We start from the raw sequence: 19,512 nt of genomic DNA, 5'->3' as shown, positions 1-19,512 counted from the left end.
TCTGTCTTTACCTCATTGTATATTCTTGCCTCCTTTATCATAGATTAAATTACCAGATAGGTGTGGGTTATTTCTGGACATTCTGTTCTGTTCCGTCAATCTCTGTGTTTATTTTTATACCAGTACCATGCTGTTTTGATTCCAATGGCCTTGTAGTATAGTTTGATATCAGGTAGCATGATACCTTCAACTTTGTTCTTCTTTCTCAAGATTGCCATGACTATTTGGGGTTTTATAGTTACATATAAGTTTTAGGACTATTTGTTCTAGTTCTGTGAAAAATGTCATTGGTATTTTCATGGGGATTGCATTGAATCTATAGATTGCTTTAGGTAGTATAGACATTTTAATGATGTTAATTCTTCCAGTATATGTTTCCATTTATTTGTATCTTCTTCAATGACCTAATTTTCTGAGTATAGGTCTTTTACCTTCTTGGTTAAATTTATTCCTAGGTATTTTGTTTTTTGATACAACTGTAAATGGAATTATTTTCTTAATTTCTTTTTCTGACAGTTGGTTATTGGTATATAAAAGTGCAACTGATTTCTGAGTATCAATTTCATATCCTGCTACTTTACTGAATTCATTTCATTTATCAGTTATAATATTTTTTGGTGGAATCTTTGGGGTTTTCTCTATGTAGTATCATGTCATCTGCAAGTAATGACAGTTTTACTTCTTCCTTTCCAAACTAGATTTTTTTTTTGCTTTATTTCTGTAGCTAGAACTTCCAATACAATGTTGAATAAAAGTAGAGAAAATGGACATCCTTGTCTTAAGGAAAATGCTTTTATCTTTTTCTCATTGAGTATGATGTTAGCTGTAGGTTTGTTATACATGGCTATTATTATGATGAGGTATGTTTCCTCTATTCCCACTTTGCTGAGAGTTTTTATCATAAATGGATGCTAGATTTCATCAAATACTTTTCTATATCTATTGATAGGATCATATGATTTTTTTCTAATGTGCATCTTTTAGATTAGTTTCAGGTATATAGTACATTGGTTATGATGTAATCCCCCTGATTACTCTATTACCCATCTGGCTCTACACATAGTCATTACAATACTATTGTCTGTATGCCCTATGCTGTACTCTATGTCCTCAGGTCTATTTTGTAAATACTAATTTGCATTTCTTCATCCCTTCACCTTTTTCTCCCAGTCTCCCAACCCCCTTCCCCTCTAGCAGTCATCAGATTGTCCTCTGTATCTATAAGTCTGTTTTTGTTTAGTTTATTTCTTTTGTTCCTCAGATTCTGCACTTCAGTGAAATCATTAATATTTATCTTTCTCTGTCTGACTTATTTCACTCAGCATAATAACCTCTAGGTCCATCCATGTCTTTGCAAATGATAAGATTTCGTTTTTTATGGCTGAGTAATATTCCGTTGTATAGATATACCGTAACTTCTTTATCCAGTCATCTGTTGATGGGCATTTAGGTTGCTTCCATATCTTGGCTATTGTGAATAGCACTGCCACAAACATGGGGGTGCATAGATCTTTATGAACTAGTGTTCTGGTTTTCTTTGGATAAATACCCAGAAGTGCAATTGCTGGTTTATAAGGTAGTTCTATTTTTAATCTTTCTAGGAACTTCCATACTGTTTTCCATAGCAGCTGTACCAATTTGCAGTCCCACCAACAGTGTATGAGGGTTCCCTTTTCTCCACATCCTCACCAACACTTGTTCTTTGATTTATTGATGATAGCCATTCTGACAGGTGTGAGGTGATACTTCATTGTAGTTTTAATTTGCATTTCTCTGATGATTAGTGATCTTGAGCATCTTTTCATATGTCTATTGTCTATCCGCATTTCCTCTTTGGAGTAATACCATAAGGTCTTCTGCCCATTTTTAAATAAAATATGAAACACTTCATGAATTTGTGTGTCATCCTTGTGCAGGAGCCATGCTAATCTTCTCTGTATCATTCCAATTTTAGTATATGTGCTGCCAAAGTGAGTACTGCCCTATGTCTTTTGATTGATACATTTAATCCATTTGCATTTAAAGTAATTATTGATAGATATGTAGTTATCGTCATTTTATTATTCATGTTTTTGAATTTTTCCTCTTTTCTAAAGAAGTCCCTCTAACATTTCTTGCAATAATGGTTTAGTAGTAATGAACTCTTTTAGCTTTTTCTTATCTGGGAAGCTCTTTATCTGTCCTTCAATTCTAAATGATAGCTTTGCTGGATAGAGTAATTTTGAATCACTTTGGATATTTTGGGCCCACCCATTTTATTATAAGATTCATTTTAAGAAAATTATTTTTGCTGAAGGAAGGGAAAAGAACAAGAAACAGTACTCCAGAAATAAACCAAAGATGATTTGTTTTAACCAATTCTGCAGAGAATCCAGCCAGGGATGCCAGCACACACCAAACTGCCTCTCCCAGAGTTCTTCTGTTGACAGTCTGGACTACTGTGAGCAACTCTTTAGATCTCCCTGAGCTTTCATTTCTTATCTGTAAAATAAGGAACATAAACAGGGTGAAATCTAACGTCCTTTCTGGCCCATAGTTTATGATTTTAGTACTGTGATTAGGAGGTGCCAGGACCAATTAAAAGAGACAGATTTTGACTCAATATAAGAAATTTTTTTCAAATGGGCATGGCCTTCCTAAAATGAATTGAGATACTTTAAGAAGTGAGGCATTTTCATATTCAAGCAGAAATGGACAGGGACTTGATGGGACTCTTATACAAGTTATTCAGATATTAACGATTGGATTGCAATTATGAGTAGGATTGTTTCTACACTTCCGCTCTGTGAGATATGTGATGTATTAAAGTTTCCAGGCATAACCACACAATCTGACTCTGGTTAACTACATACTCATTGAACAACTGGTTATTGGTAATCTTTGAGGATACCAGGTACTGTGCTGGAACTGGGGACATAAGGACTTTGGACATAGCCTCTGTCTTGAATGTCATAGACCAGAGGTCAGCAAATTATAGCCCTTAAGTGAAATCCCACCCATCCTCTTTTTGCTAAATAAATTTTTTTTGGAACACAGCCATACCCATTTACTTTCTTGTTGTCTATGGCTAGTTTTACACTACTACAGCAGAAATGAGTAGTTGCAACAGAGACCATATGGCCATTAAAACCTAAAATATTTACTGTTTGATTTTTTTATAGCAAAAGTTTGCCATCCCTTGTTGTAGACAAACATGTATATCTTTAAATTCACTCTGGTGGCCTAAGTACAAGACTGGAGGAGGCACAAAGGCAGCACATATAATTACTTCTTCTTGTAGAGGGATCAGAAATTTTTCAGAGAAATTAAAACATATAATCATGCCATCTTTAAGTGGGAAGAGACCTTAGCAGTTACAACTGTCCTAATTTCTCATCCATTTCTCTGCATGTTTGTCTCTACAGCCTCCCTGATACACTGACATTTCTTTTAAAAAGAAAGCATACATGTTCCCTACAGAGAAGTGGCAAAGATCCATCTGGAACTTATTCTTAAATTTTATAGAATTTAGCCTGCCAATTTATGCAGAAAAAGTGTGAGAGATCTATAGGTAGCTTTTGCATTTTAAAAGGGAGTAAGAAACACTGATTTTCATGTTACTGTTTGAGTTTCAAATGAAGCATGCTCTAAGTCTTTATCTGGCCCATGTTCATAACATTAATCTGTAGAAAACTTAAGGGAATAAGGGCTTGAGGCCTGTCATCCTTCCCATATAGAAGGATACAAGCCCATTTTCTGCAGCCATGCTTTTACTACCCTTAAGTATGCCTAAGTTGGCTAGGCAGGACTCAAAGTACTCAATAACTAAATTTAGAGAGACATGGAAGAATAAGCAGACCACCTCCATCACTTTTACCTTAATATCATTCAGGACCTCCTGGGGTACTCATCACACAGGAGGAATTCTCAAGATAAATGGTGTTGACTGATTGATTGACTTCTTCTAGAGTTTATTGTCAATCTGGAGAGGACTGCAATAGTGTGATTAATGATTTGTTGAATATTCTGTTCACATATATGTTCAAAGACTTAAATCTCTAATTATTTTTAAAATGCAATGTGAGATGAATACTATGACAAATGAGAGTTTTGAGAAATTCATGAAAGACTCCTTAGAACAGCTGTCTCCAACATTTTTGGCACCAGGGACTGGTGCTCCTATGAGAATCTAATGCCTGATGATCTGAGGTGGAGCTGAGGCAGTGATGCTAGCACTGGGGAGTGGCTGCAAATACAGATGAAGCTTCACTCACTTGCCCGCCGCTCACCTTCTGTTCTACAGTCCGGTTCCTCACCGGTACTGGTCTGTCGCCCAGGGATTGGGGACCCCGGCCTAAGAGGAAAAAAAATCATTTTTTTCTTTTACTTTTAATTTTGACATGATTTCAGACATCCAGTAAAATCATAGAACAATGCGCTCCAGTAATACTCTTGTCTATATTTTTGCAATTATAGTGCTGCAATAAATAACCTTATGCTTATGTATTTTCATATTGTTGGAGATATGTGTTCAGGGTAAATCCTGATAAGTAGGGCTGGTGAGTCAAAAGGTCAGTCAGTACATTTATAATTTGGCTAATATTGCCAGATTTCCTTCATAAGGGTTGTACCAATTTGCATTCCTATGAGCAATATATGAGAGGGCCAGTTTCTCCAAAGCCTCACCTACAGAGTGTTACACGTGAAAATTTTTGTCAATCTGATAGGCGAGAAATGGATTCTTAATGTAGTTATAACTTATATATCATTTATTATGAGTAAAGGTGATTTTTTTTCATAAGCTTAAATAGATCTCAGGAGCTCAGCAATGCTGAGCAAGAAGCAACAGGAAAGTGATGGGGAGCAGCTCTTGGTTTAACTTGGATTTCCTAAGAAACTTTTACTTGACCAAAGAGTTTGTGGGGAATGGGGAAGAGGTGGAGAAAAGGGTACAGAGAAAGAGAATGAGAATAAGAGAATGGACTATAAATGGGAAAACTGCACAAGCAGAGAGCTCAATTAGGAGGATGCTGGCAAAGTACAGGCAGAAGACAATGGTGGTTTGTCCTAGACACTAGAGTGATATTGGGGATAATGAAAAGTAATTGGCTTTGGAATATATATTATAGGTTAAATTAATGAGATTTGTTGATGGATTGGATGTAGGAGATGAGGAAGAACCAAGAATGAAGGATGAACTTTAGGTTTTGGGGTAGAATAACTGGAGGGATTATGGTACCATTTACAGAGATAGGGAATATTGGGGGGAAATCAGGATGGACTAGTGGTGGGATTGGAAAGTTAGAGTCCTTTTATGATCATGCCAATTTTGAGATGCCTCCTAAACATTGAAGTGAAGATATTCGGTATGCCATTGGCTTTATGAATGTGGAAATAAAAGGACAAGTCAATAATGAAGCTATTGATTGTTCATAGCTCTCACCTTTATGATTGATTTTTAGTGGTTTGACCCAGAGCTAAGTGGTTCATTATTATGTATATATACTGTCCATCCTAATGGAGCCTCTAGTCTGGTTTGGGAGGCAGGACAGTATTTTAGAAGAATCCAAGAAGCAAAAGTAAGCAATTAAAAAAGAGAGATGTGGTAGAAGTGATAAGTGCAAATGAAGGCCTGAGAAGAGAGAGATCATTGAAAACTGCAGTAAGGCTTCCTGCAAGAGGTAGCATTTGATCTAGGCCTTGAAGGCTATGTCCAGGGAGAAAGTAAAGGTGTGAGTATTCAAAGCTCTGATAAAATACGGTGTAGCCTTAGTCCTCTGTGAGACTATACTTCAGTATGGCTTGACTTAATGACTTTGACATTCCTGAGAGTGCCCTGGGTGCTGTACTCCATTTTGCTTTGGGGTGGAAATGCCCCAGTTTTGCTGTAGTGTTTTTGCTCATGATTAAGGGATATGGCTAGTGGAGGCACATGGGCATATGACTTTCAAAGAATCTCAAATATTTGTGCCCTGTGTGGCCTATCTCTATCACCAGAGATAATCACCTCCTCCTGGGATTACACCCTCTGTTTGGACCAGGATGCAGAATGGTTTCCTCACTCAGTTTCTCAGGTGGAGAAGTTTCTCAACTATATCTCCTTCAGGTAGAAGGAAATATAGATGTGCAGGTGGGAGGGCACATGGGGAGAAAAGCACTTCTTGCACTTGGAAGTGTTGACAATGCACTATGACTATAGACAGCAGGTTGTGTGTTTCTGCTAAGGCAGCTGCCACCAACAAGAGCACAGGCTGTGCTATTCTAGGAAGTCACCAAATCTGATTACAGCTCTTGCTCATTTTACCTTGTGATACATTCTTTCAAGTCCATCTATGTTGTTCAGCGCCAAATTCATGTCCTCATATTGCCACCTTGAGATAGAACTCGGCTTCCCTTCTCTAGCCTTGCTTAAGGGATGTCCTAGAACAATAGTTTTCAAACTGTCCTTGAGAATCCTAGGGGTTCTGAGCTGCAGACTGCTAGGAGACAGATGATGCGGTTAGGGGACAGACACATTCAGGGCAGGACTAAAGGCCACCTACCCATGCAGACCAGCACTGCTTTTAATTGTTTTGTATTTTGAGTGCTACATATTGTTTCTTTTATATAAAGTTTGAAATTCATTGTACTAAAAAGTACAAATAATAGATTCAAACTCTTAATTGGACTAGATTCTTTTCTTAAGTTGGGATTTTTTAAAAAGAATTTTATTTTTACTCCCAATCAATGTGTTTATTTTAATGATTAGGTAGGTCATATAGCAAGAAAAAAATATAAATTTTATGGAGATTAATAGCCTTCAACAATAAAAACAAAAGTAACCAGAGTAAGTGGACATGGAATGGAATATATACATTCGCCACTGAAATAAATAATTAAAAGAGTATTTTGGAAAACAATGATGTTATTTAAGGATATTTGTCATTAATCTATTCATTTATTAACAGCCATTTATTGAGTACCCATTGTGTCCTAAGCACCATACTCCATCCTGGAGCCACAAAGATGGACAGAGCTTATAGACTTTTTTATTAAGGTAATCAGCCATCCCAGATTTTAATAGTGCCCCAACTTTTCCCCTTTCCCTCTAGAATTAAAAGTGGTTCGGTCCCAACATTTACAGTATTGAACTGGCCCTATACATTTTGAATCATAAAATTTTAATTTGTTTTTCATTCTGGCCACTTAGTACCGGATTAATTAGATTTTAGAGCCTAACAGATTCTGCCACTCCTGCCCTTCACTTTAGATTGCTAGAGCACAGGTCCCATCAAATATTGCATTTAAATAATACAGTCAATTTAATAAGAGCATCAGCCATTTTTATATTTAGATTCTTTCCTCAATATATGTTTGTGCTTATTTTCATTACATATTTTGTGCTATTATTTCAGTTCACTCTATTTCAGATGTAATGTATCAAGTATCTGAAAATACAGCAAAGAATTTTGAAAGTTTTTTAGGGCAGAAAACAAAGAGGTTTTCTCAGACACGAATATCTGAAAATAACTTGGCATCTGATATTACTTTGTATATTTATTTCTCAGAGTCATTGTATATAGATGGTTTCTGTTATCCATATCCAAGTGTATTTATTTAAAGATGAATGTATAAGAGGTTATACAGATTCAAATTTGTATTTATATAACATATATAAACTCATGTCAATTTGACATCTGACATTAATTTTGTAACTACTTAAAACATCTGCCTTTCCATTTGTTTAGTATCAACAAATAATTGTTATGAGTCTTTCTTTTTAACCTCAAATGAATCATGATGACATTAGGTAATATGAAATAATATTGTTAACCTTTTCCCTACTGTTAAATTGATATTGCAAAATTTCTTCAAAAGTAATGTGGGGGTCTTTTAGATCCCACAGTCGGAAATGAGGTTAGATGATAGAAGAGAATGTGTTTTCAGGGATAAAATTATTTGAACGTAGTTCAGTGGAAAGACAGTCTCAAAATATTCATCTGTTTCAAAGCTTACCACAATATAGCACAAAACAAGACTGAATTGAACTGTTTCTTCTGATATACTTACACAACGTAGATTTGAATTGCAAAGAAGCCTTTTAAAAATAGGCTGTGTGTATACAAAAAGAACTGAAGTCAAATTGACAACGCAGCAGAGAACATGAAGTGTATAGAGGGATATATCATGTCAATGATTCTCTTTTTTATGAATGATGAAGATTGTGATAATGTGTGTGGTTTCAAGTGTGTATGTGTGTAAGTATGTGTGTGCGCATACACATCCCACAGACATAAAAATAATATTGGACTAATTAGTAATCAAGAATTATGGTAAAAAGTATCACTGGGCAAGTATCCTTGACTCTAAATGATGATGTGTCTACCTACCCTGGGTGCATATAGGTGCATATTGAAAATAAGAATCTAAGTTTCTGTGTGATACTTTTAGGTCCATAGTGCACTGCACCGGTGAGGCGCAGGTGACATATGACAGGTAATGATAGTAGTAGGAGGAGCTGTGACAATGAGATAGAGAGCATTTTATGGGAAAATGTAACGAATGCCACATTTGAAGAACCTAACTGTCAACAACAGTAAAGTAAACGGTACTAATAAACTAAGGAAAAGGGTTTGAGAGAATAATTGAGAAGCAGAGTACTTCCTGTTTAGCTTCAACACTTTTTCCTTGTTAGGCGGCTAAGGATATTTTAAGTGAATGAAGAGGAAACTTTAAATTCTGTGGGAGCAAAGTGTGTCAGGTTTTATAAAGCACATTAACTCTAAACGTGGTAACGTATGCCTCTCTTTGGAGGGTCACCTGGAGAACTGGCTCCTTTCTGGAACTGACTCTACTAAAGTGGGTACTGTTTTCCAGAGTGTGGATATTGTTGTTGTTGTTGTTGTTGTTGTTGTTGTTGTTGTTGTTGTTTTATTTGCTTCTCAATCCCAAATCAGACTCAGTACTGCCATTCCATCTGGCATCAAATCAAAAGACTAACTCTGCTGTGCACGAAGCAAATGTAGCGCAAAGTGGTACTTTTGTGAAGGCTATACTTTTGCTAGTTTTCTGAAACACTGTGGGATTGTGAGGATGAGAGGAAAGCTTTACCAGGACTCCAGACAAAAACATCGTCAGCCAGTCAGGAAGGACATGCAAATAGATGACTGCAATGGACAGGAGATTCCCAACAGTGGTACTTTAGATAACTGAGGCACTATCTTACCAGTTTCCTAAACTCTTAACCTAAGATCACATTCTGGGGCTCAAGTACCCTATATAAACTTGGCCTCCAAAATAGATTCTTTAAGTGCTGCTTATTTGGGTATCAGTAGGCTGTGAGGGTAGAAATCCAGAAGGTTCAGTCTGAACTGCCAAGACCCCCACCTAGGACAACAAGAATGCTCAAGAGACTAGCCCATGTAGAGATGAACAAAATGGGCCCCAATGAATATGAGGCAGCTCCTACCTCCCAGAAGTCAGGGTGCTCATTCTGACTCAATTTCCAGGCCCTTATCTCCTACCTGCTCTGCTAGCCATCTGAAGAGATTATAGAAATTTCTACTCAAATTCTTTACCTAGTGCTTGGATCACTTCTGAGTCACCAATCTCAACCCCACCCAGGAGTAGTAGTTATGCACCTAAGATAGGTGATGCCTTGACATCCAAATAGAGGAAACTTTAAATCTCAGTGATTTGAACTGGGGAGCTAGAAATGAAGGCAGAAAGGTTAATTAGGAGGATGATACACTATATCGAGAAAGAGATGGTGGGCCTGAACCAAGGCGATTGCATTAGTGTTAGACAAATGGTCCAGGAGATCTTAGCATTGTCCTGGATGTGTGGCTCAGAGAGCGGGAAGAAAAATATGATGAGCCTAGGGTTTCAAGCCTTGGTCCCTTAACGAATACAGGCTCCCTTTACAAAAAGAAACCAGAAGGAAGAGTTGGTTTAAGATATTGAATTCTGTTTCAAATATTATGGATCTGAGGTACAGTTTGAACATTGCATTGCAGAATTATTGTTTTGGAGGGAAACCAAGATTTGAGAATTATATGAGCAGTACACAGGAGTAGATGAGACCGCTAAGGGAGCACATGTTGAAAAAGAGGACAAGGGGTTAAGGATGGATCTCTTGTGACTATCTGCTTTTGGCATGGGGGAAGAAAAAGAAACCAATAGAAGGGGACAGGGAACAGTGATCAAAAAAGTAAGAAGAGAGCCAGGACAGCAAAATGTCATGGAAACGAAAGTAAAAGAGGGGTTGGCCAATAATATTAGATATTTCAAAAGATCAAGGAAGGTGTGAGCTGATACCAAGTAATTGGTTTTGGTGGTTGGAATTCTGTTCTCTCCCTTTATTATAACCCAAGTGAATTAAGACCATCACTACCAAGTCCTTAATAATGGTATAACAACCCCAGTGATCAATGACAGAAAGACTTTGGAGAAGTAAAGCAATACAATTTCACTTTTTTTTATTTAGTCATTCAACAAACCTTTATCAAACTTTACTACATGCCAAGCATTGTGCGAGATGTTCTCTGTCACTAATATGAGTTATAATATTTGCAGTGCCCTTTCCTGCCTTATAGGTAGATATTGATGTAATTATTAATAGCTCCCCATTTCACCCTCAAAAATGTCCCGATTTGGACAATAAATTATATTTATTACTCTGGTCCACTTTTCCAGACTCATCTGGCATAGTCCAGTCCTATAATTTTTTTTTTCCTGTGCAAGGGCTTTCTGAACTCAACTGGAATGCAACCCTTATGTGTGCCATGTTGACTATTAAAGGAATCATTTCCAAAATTGTCTTTACAACATGGGTTGTGTGTTTCCAAACGTATATCTTATAAAATGTGTAACATATCTTAGACCACAGAGGCTCCTGAGGCTCACCTGCCCCAAATCTGCTATTCATGTGTTATCTGCCAAGAATCCATGATGGCCATTGATTGATCTTGATATTCACAGTAGATCTGTCACTTACTCACATGAATAACTCATGATAGAACCTAGCCTAGATTCATTGTGTTTATTTTAGGACTGTAGGCATTCTTGTCAAATTGTATAGTGTGAACACATAAGTGAAGATGGCAGAACTGACTTGGCTAAAGCAAAATTTCTCTAGCATACAAATGAGGATCTCGGTATTTTTAGCTGGTCAATAAAGAGTTAAGTGTGTTAACTAGAGGCACTTGGAAATCCAAGCTGTGCTTATTTCTCAGGTTTATAAATAGCTTAAACCTATGTAGGATTTAATTAATTTGGCTCCATTCCACCTACAGTTTAGCTTCTTGAGGGAATAACTTGACCCTTCTTATACTCAATGTTTGTAGTTGTAAAGAGAACTCCCAACAGAATGAATAAAACCTCACTTGGATTGCCTGAATTTGACTTCTTGTGTACTTCTGTGGAGAAACTCTAAGATGACAGGCACAGAACAAAATGTCAAAATACCTCTTCAGTTAAGGACAAACACATGCATTATATTATTCCTGGCTGGAGTTATTTATAATTCTGTTTTTTTTTTATCTCTTTTAAATGACTGACATTCTAAAGTGGGAGTTAACCTGTGACTTGGTAACAGTAATAGAGACCGTTAAAAGTACACTGAATTATGCTCACTTCATCCTGACCTCTCATTTCCTGGAGAATATTTGAAAACAGAATTATTGCCTTTGGGACAGTAGGTCAGTTTCCTCACCTCTGAGGTTCCCCATGATTACATAAGAAATTACAGGAGTTTTCTCAGTTGTCAGAATCCCAGAATGCAAGAACACTGAACAGTAGAAATAAAAAGACTACTTGTCATGTTGACAGATCTTAACTTGTAACACCTCTGAAAGGATCTGACAGATTAGACTGCAGGTAAGTCTTGTGAACAGAGTAGTAGACGAAATGAATTGAGTCATTTGATGTCACAATGTAAATGAAGTGTGACTTCATAGAAAGTACTCATTCCAAACGCAGTGTCCCTTGCGTCATCCAATCTTCCAAGCTACTCAAGTGGATACTATCACTGAATATCATGACCAAATCCAGCCCATTAGCTGTGATAGCAGCTTGTATTATTCTGTTGACTTCATTTAAAGAAATTTAATCCCTATGAATCATTCATTTTATAAATGTGACTAACTTTTACCTTACACTACAAAAAAATAATAATGGTTGGGAATAGTCACATCACTCACCCAAACAATTTTGCAATAAGATCAGAGAAACAATTAGTAGATAAAGTGAGAAGCCATCACCTCTTTTCTGAGCTATGAAATCTATGAGATTTCACCACTTCCCCACTTTGAGAATTGGGTCCAGGATGGAGAATAGAGCCCATCCCTTACTCCTGAGCCAGCTCAGGGAAAGGATGGCAATCATAGAGCTGCAATATGAGGCCTCATGGCTGGACATAATGACTGCTGCCATTTAATGAGCTCTTATTTTGTATCAGTGATATCACATGTAAACTTGGAATATTTAATTTAATCCTGACATCTCAAGAGATAGTTCTTGTCATTGTCTCAATTTCGTAGATAAGGAAACTGAGAAACTTTCTAGTCATGTCAGCTCAATGTGACCTTGGACAGGACCAAATTCAAACCCAAAATTTTTAGACAAGTCCATGCTCATTTCTCCACATTATGCAGCTTCAGAAGGCAGGGCAGATTGTCCTAATTGAAGCCTAGCTGAAGTCCTCATGTTTATAGGTTAATACATCTGGAATGGTATTGATTCCTAGTTAGAATCCTTACATTCACACCTGTCAAGATTTCCTGTCACACCTATTAGCCCAAGTGTTTCTAATCATAGGCCTTTTGCCAGGCCCTGACTGTCACTCACTTATTCTCTGTGCTTTACAGTCTAAGAAATTTGGCCTGCATTCTAAGCATCTTGGATTCCCTGGTTTGGTATTGTCATGATTAAACTTATCCTTAGGGGTAGACAGAGCTCTCCTTTTGCATGTCTGCAAATGGGGGCACCTCAAACCATATTCAGGGTGTGTGTTAGTTTCCCGTGGCAACCATAACAAACTTGGTGGCTTAAAACAACAGAATTTTATTTTCTTGTGTATCTGGAGGCCAGGAATCCAACATCCAGTTGTTGGCATGGCTTCACTTTCTCCAAAGGCTCTAGAGAATAATCTATTCCTTACCTCTTTTGGTGGCTCCAGGCATTCCTTCCTGTTCCTTGGCTTGTAATTGAATCCTTTTGACCTCTGCCTGAGTCTTCATGTCACCTCTTTCTCTCCTGTCTTCTCTTCTGTCTGTCTCAAATATCCTTCACCTTTCTTTTGTAAGGACATTTGTAATTGGATTTAGGACCCACCCAGATAATTTAGGATGATCTCATTTCAAGATCCTTAATTTAATGATATCTGCAAAGACCTTTTTTCCAAGTATGACAATATTCACATGTTCTAGGGATTAGGACGTGGACATATATTTGGGGGAAATCACCATTTAACCCACTACAGGAGAGTTAACATCCCCCAATGGTGCTCTGAGCTACAGGAAATCAAGCTGTCCAGGGCCAAATCGAGTCACTAGGAATATGAAGATAGGATTGTAGCTCCCTTCCACTCTTACCTTTTTGAATATCGCCCCTCACCCATCATGCCCCTGAGTCCCCAGACTCTACTGATATCCCATAAGATCAGTCTCAGGCCAACCAGGTACATTCATTTATAGCCATGGTAGTTTAAGAGAGATAGCATGAACTTAGGAATCTGACAGAACTAGGTTACAAATTATTCCAGTATTTTCTAGTGATATGACCTTGGACAAGTTACTTTAACCTCTCTAGAACTCAGTTTACTCACTTTCAAAATAGAAATGAGATGAAGAAATCCACTTTGGTCAGAGGCTCCTGTAAGAGAAAAATACTTTGGATTTGGAGCTAGAGAGGCGTGGATTGTTTCCTGACTCTGCCACCCACTAACCATGTAATTTGGGTCAGGATGCTCTACACCTCAGTTTCCTCATCTACAGAATAGGAATAATACCTTTTACCTAGTGGAGATGTTAGGATTTAATAATAAGATGTACAGAAATTATAGCTGGTGTCAATGCATGTTTATTAAATTTATTATTGTTGTTGTTATCATTAGCCACAACTTACAGAGGCCAAATCTATGCCAGACATTCTACCAAGCACTATAGAGCAATGCAGATGTGTCTGGGTCCTCCAGAAGAGAAGGTTGAGCTTAGAAGGGGAAAGATGGTATTGCCATGAGAAACTAGAAGTACCACTCAACTTATGTCCCTGAAAACTAATTCTTGGGATACAGTTAAGTCATCTTCACTCTTGGGTGAAATTGTATAAATTTGAGTTTAGAAAGGAACAAAGAAGCTAGGGGTGAATTAAATTTTAACGAGCAAACACTTTAACTATGGTGAACATTTTGATATCAAGACCAGAGATCAAAGCTAATGTCTTTCTTGTCAAAATTTTTAGATTTTAAAAATGTCCAGGGGATAAGTACAGAAATGTAGACAACTAACAAATGAACCCTTTTTAATTGCATTTCGCTTTTCTCGCCGAATGCTCATGGAGTTTTCCTTCTTGTTTTACTGCCAAATTCCAATTAGGGTCATTAGAGTGACAAAAGCAGCTTGACTGTTCATAAATATCTTGCTTTGTACAGAAATTAAAGTTTTGCTGCAGACATCAAGATATTAAAATTCAGACCACCGAGGGAGCCTTCCAGGACAATAATCGAGGAGTTACTTCCTTCTTTGATTGCAGTTAAATAAAACAACAGCTTAGGTCTTCTAATATCAGTTCAAATATAATAGTACAACTGATAGTAGAGGAAAAGGAATTCCCTAAATAAAGCATCCAAATAACAGTTTGACATACAGAAGGCAGAACTTACCATCATACCAGGCATTAGGTCAAGGATATACAACTTTTGTTTCCTGAATGGGCAAATCTACATTCTGATGCTCCATTCTTGTGCTCATTTATTAAATACACACTAAGTACTTGGAAAATGCACTGGCCTTATGACAGACGCTGGCAATACAGACCTAAAGAAGACTCAAAGATTCAGCATTAATCAGTAAACTCTAAAAGTTATTGTGATGCACTGTTATGCATTTTGGGAAGGGTATGGACAAACTTCTGGAAGAGTGAGTACAGAGGAAGAAAGCATGCCTATGCCTTGCAGAAGGGGAGGGGCTGCTTCCTAGAGGAAGGGCCACTTCAGCTGCATTTGAGAGGATGAATGAGAATGAAGCCTGGGTATTAGAGGCAGAGATTTTAGTAAAGGCAAAGGACAAAGCCATAGAGTGTGAAAATACAAAAAGCATAATGTGGGTGAAGGTGAAGGGAGAAAATCTTGGTCCTGTGGACCTGGACCTTTCTGGGAAATGTTTCTGAGGTCAATTCACTAGGATCAGGTGATGGATAGAGTGGAGGGCAGGACAGAAGGCATGGAGGCAGAGAGGCTTGGAAGGCCTCAGGTTTGGGCACTGGGTGAGCGGTGCGGGTTTGCCAAGCCTACTTTCTCTGTGCAGCCAAATATGGGCTGCTGCAGCCAGTGCTTCGTGGAGCCACAGCCCCATCTGGCTGATTAAGGGCTAATTCAAATATCGATTCATCATTCCTTATTTAATTTCTTTAAAAACATTTTCACACTGCAGATAATGAGGAAAAATCTCTTTTGAAACGTCAAGCAAGACCCACTACTTTAAAGAAATTAGTCTAAAACTGTTGCAAATTATAAGCTAATAAGTGGGCAGATGTTGGCAATTTGGTTCAGGAGCTGAAGATTTCTTTGTCTCAAAGAAGAAAGATCGAAGGATTGGTTAAGCATAAAGGTTTTCTAAGAGAAAGCGGGTAAATGCCCAATGTTTGTTTGTTTTTCTCCAAACTACCTATTTCATTTCCTCTATTTGTCCTGGTGCTAGTAGAATTGGTGATGTGTTGTTACTTGAAAACTAGCAGTTGATAGTGGAATCTTTGCATTAACAGGGATCATTTCAACAACATTAAAGCTCAGTGAGGTTAAGTGGTTTGCACAGGGTCACAGAGCTCGTTAGTGGCCGATCTAGCTGGACCAGAAGACAGAAGTCCAGTGTTTTCAGTACCTTTCCTTTGGTAGTGAATGATGGTCACATTTGGCTAGGTGGTGAGAAAGATTTTAGGACGTGAGGTAAAGACATGGGGGAAGGGGATTCTAGGAAACTCTTGGAGGTAGGAAGTTCTCTGGAAAGCAATCCCCCAGAGAAGGCCCAGATTGGCAGATAGATTGACCTATGCTTGGAAAAAAACTGCCAAGGGATTTTCATTTCCTGCTATTAAATAAAACAGCCTCCTTCTCCTCAGGTGCAGATACTGACTGGGTATTTATGTGTTAGTTCCTTTGTCCTTTCCCCCAGTTTTTTCCCCTGGAAAGTGAAGACTGAAATTCCTCCCTGTCTTTTCCCACAGGACTATTTGGAAAAATAGGAAAAGGAGTTTGAATTGTATTCTAAGTCTGTTGGGTAGTCCCTGGAAGATTTTAAGAAAATAAATGAATGACTTTTTTCAATATTTTCTCACATGATATATTTTTTATTCTTCTTAATCTTTTTTAGCATTTTATTTTATTATTAGTTTCAAGTATACAGTACATTGGTTAGACATTTATATAGTTTCTGAAACAGTCCCTCTGGTGCTGAGGAGAATGAATGGTAGGGAGTTAAAGAAGCTAAGAAGAAAACAAAATATCAGACGTACTTGCTTTAAGTCAAATAGCTATGGTGGATCAGATCAGGATGGTAATAGCAGTGATGGGTAGAAGTAGAAACAATCAGGATACATTTTTGGAGGTGATGTAAGAAGGATTTCTGCAAGAATTGAACATAAGGTGAGAAAAAGAATAGAATCAATCCTAATTTTTTTATGTGAGCAATTGAGAATGGCTGAGGGAGAAGCTTTTTGCAGGAAGAATCATGAGTTTGGATTTGACCATGTTAGTTTTGAGGTACCTTATTAGACATTCAAATGGTGATGTCAAGTAGGCAGATAGATATACAAGTGGAAATGTAAGCTTGACAGTCATCCACACATAGATAATATTTAAAGCTATAGGACTGAATGAGGTCACTTAGGGTGAGAAGAAAAAGGCTGCAAAACAGATTGAGGAGAGGCCAGTGAGATAGAAATAGAACCAGGAAAATGAAGTGTCCTGGAAGCCCCGAGGAAGAACAGGTTTTAAAATGGATGCAGTAGTCAGCTGTGTCAAGTCCTGCTGGGAGTCAAGTAAATTAAGAGCAGGGAAGAGACCACTGACTTTGATTACATGAAGGTCATTGATAGCTTTGGCAAAAGCAGTGCATATAGAGTGGTGGAGACAGAAACTGGATTAGAATTGAGGAAAAAAAGAATGGTTAAGAGTGGGAATGGTGACTATAGACCACTTATGAGATTTTGTTGTAAAGAGGAGCAGAGAAATTGAGGTGGCAGCTGGAATGGAGATGTGGGGTAAAAGGAATTTTTTTGTAAAAATAGGTGATAATTAGGGCATGACATGCCTGTTTGATGATGAAAATGATCAGATAGAGAAGGAGAAATTTAAGATGTAAAAAAGAAAGGGAATAACCAGAGGAGGGAAACCCCTGAGAAGACTAGAGGAGATGGGACGAATACCAAGCACAAGTGGAGGAGTTAGCCACAGAGAGAAGCAGGGACATTTCACTGTAGTGCTCCTGCTTTGCCAGTTAAGTGAGGCAAGGATATCACTTAAAGTGAAAGATTGGGTATTGAATGTGTTTGTAGTTTTGAAACATGAGAAAAGGCTGCAAAATAGTTTTAGAGAGTGGGAATGTGAACATTAAAGCAAGTGTAGTAGGATGTTCAGGCAACATAGCGGGATCATTTGAAATTCATGGCCATGATTTTAAAATTAAACCTGTCAACACAGCTGTGTGTTTTTTCTCAGGCGATATTCATCTGCTAAATACAGGAATGAAGTAGGTAGAGAGTAGAGTTGACTAAAGTTGAGACTTCACAAAGCAGATGTGATAGAGAATTTAATGAGTTAAGCTTGTTTGCAAGACAATGAATAGAATGATGGATTGTTGAACCTAACATCTGGATAGAGTGAAGTGAAGGCATGAGGTGTAGATGAGGAACAGTGAGAAGGTGGTGAGCTCAGTACCGTGCAGGTCTTGATGAATTTAATTACTAGAATGAGATTACTATGGTAGGTGAACTGGAAGGAAAAGAAATAGATAAAGAGGAGCCCAAAAGTGAGATTAAGAAGTGGCCAGTGAAGTAGGAGGGTGCAAAGAGTGTTTCCAGAGAGAAGGAACAGTCAACGTGTTACGACATCAAGATAGAAATGTGGGGTAGAAAGGTGAACATTGGATAGAATGACAAGAAGATCACTGTTGACTTTGATAAAAAGCCATTTCAATGGAATGATAAGGATCTATAGTGGTGGCTTGAGAATTGATTTGGCATTGAGGAAGTTGGGACAAAATGGTCAGAGGTGGCTGTGAAGGGAACCTAAAAATTAGATGGTAGCTAGAGAGGAAGTGAAGACTTTTTTAAATTGAGCAACACTTGACTGTATTTTTTTAACTGAGATTATTATTGCGATAATTGTAGATTCACATGCAGGTCTAAGAAATAATACAGAGAGATTTTTTTTATATATATATACAACCTACCCAGCTTCCCCCAATAGCAATATCCTGCAATATTCCAAGCAGGACACTGACACTGACATAAAACACCAGGCCTACCCAGATTTCTCCAGCATCACCTACACTCATTTGAATATATGTATGTTAAATTATGTGCAGTTTTATCAGTTGTTCAAGTTGTATATGCGTCACTACTGTCAAGATGCTGCACAGTTCCAACACAGGGATCCCTCATGTTGCCCTTTTATAACCACACTCACCACCCTCCGGCATCCCTCTCTCCACTTCTCCTCAGTCCCTAACCACTACTCTTTTCTACATTTCTTTAGTTTTGTAATTTAATGAAGGTTATAAATTAAGGCAATAAATAGAATCATATAGTATATAATCTTCTGGAATTGGCTTTTCTCATTTAGCATAAATCCCTCGAGATTCACCCGAATATTGGATATATCAATAGTTTATTCCTTTTTACTGTTGAGTTCTATGGTATGAATATGCCACACTTTGCTTAACTATTCACTCATTAAAGGACGTCTGAGCTGCTATCGGGTTTTAGCTCTTACAAATAAAGCTGCTATAAACATTCGTGTATAGGTTTTCATGTGAATATAGGTTTTCATTTCTCTGGGATAAATGTCCAGGAGTGCAATTACTAGGTCATATGGTAGTTAGTTGCATGTTTAATTTTTTTTAAGAAACTGCCAAACCATTTTCTAGAGTGGCTACACCATTTTACATTCCCACCAGCAATATATGAGTGATCCGGCCTCTTGGCATTATCACCAGAATTTTGTATTGTTATTGTTTTTTTATTTTAGTCATTTAGATGGGTGTATAGGGGTATCTTATTATGGTTTTAGTTCGCATTTCCCTGATAACTAATGATTTTGAATGTCTTTTTATGTGCTTA

General features: G+C 37.6%; 1 protein-coding gene and 1 non-coding gene across 2 annotated transcripts in view; one reads left to right on the top strand and one right to left on the bottom strand.

Moving 5' to 3' along the window:
* Positions 1 to 19,512, top strand: part of FGF13 (fibroblast growth factor 13) — a 472,409-nt gene that overhangs the window by 317,492 nt on the left and 135,405 nt on the right. The gene's annotated exons all lie outside the window — the stretch shown is intronic.
* Positions 1,872 to 1,978, bottom strand: LOC111730527. The gene has a single exon (XR_002776724.1). It is a non-coding gene; the product is annotated as a U6 spliceosomal RNA (small nuclear RNA).

Source organism: Pteropus vampyrus, unplaced genomic scaffold (assembly GCF_000151845.1).
Source record: "Pteropus vampyrus isolate Shadow unplaced genomic scaffold, Pvam_2.0 Scaffold318, whole genome shotgun sequence".
Taxonomy (NCBI): Eukaryota; Metazoa; Chordata; class Mammalia; order Chiroptera; family Pteropodidae; genus Pteropus; species Pteropus vampyrus.
The sequence above is the reverse complement of the archived record's forward strand: the minus strand, read 5'-3'. Positions and strand labels throughout refer to the sequence as shown.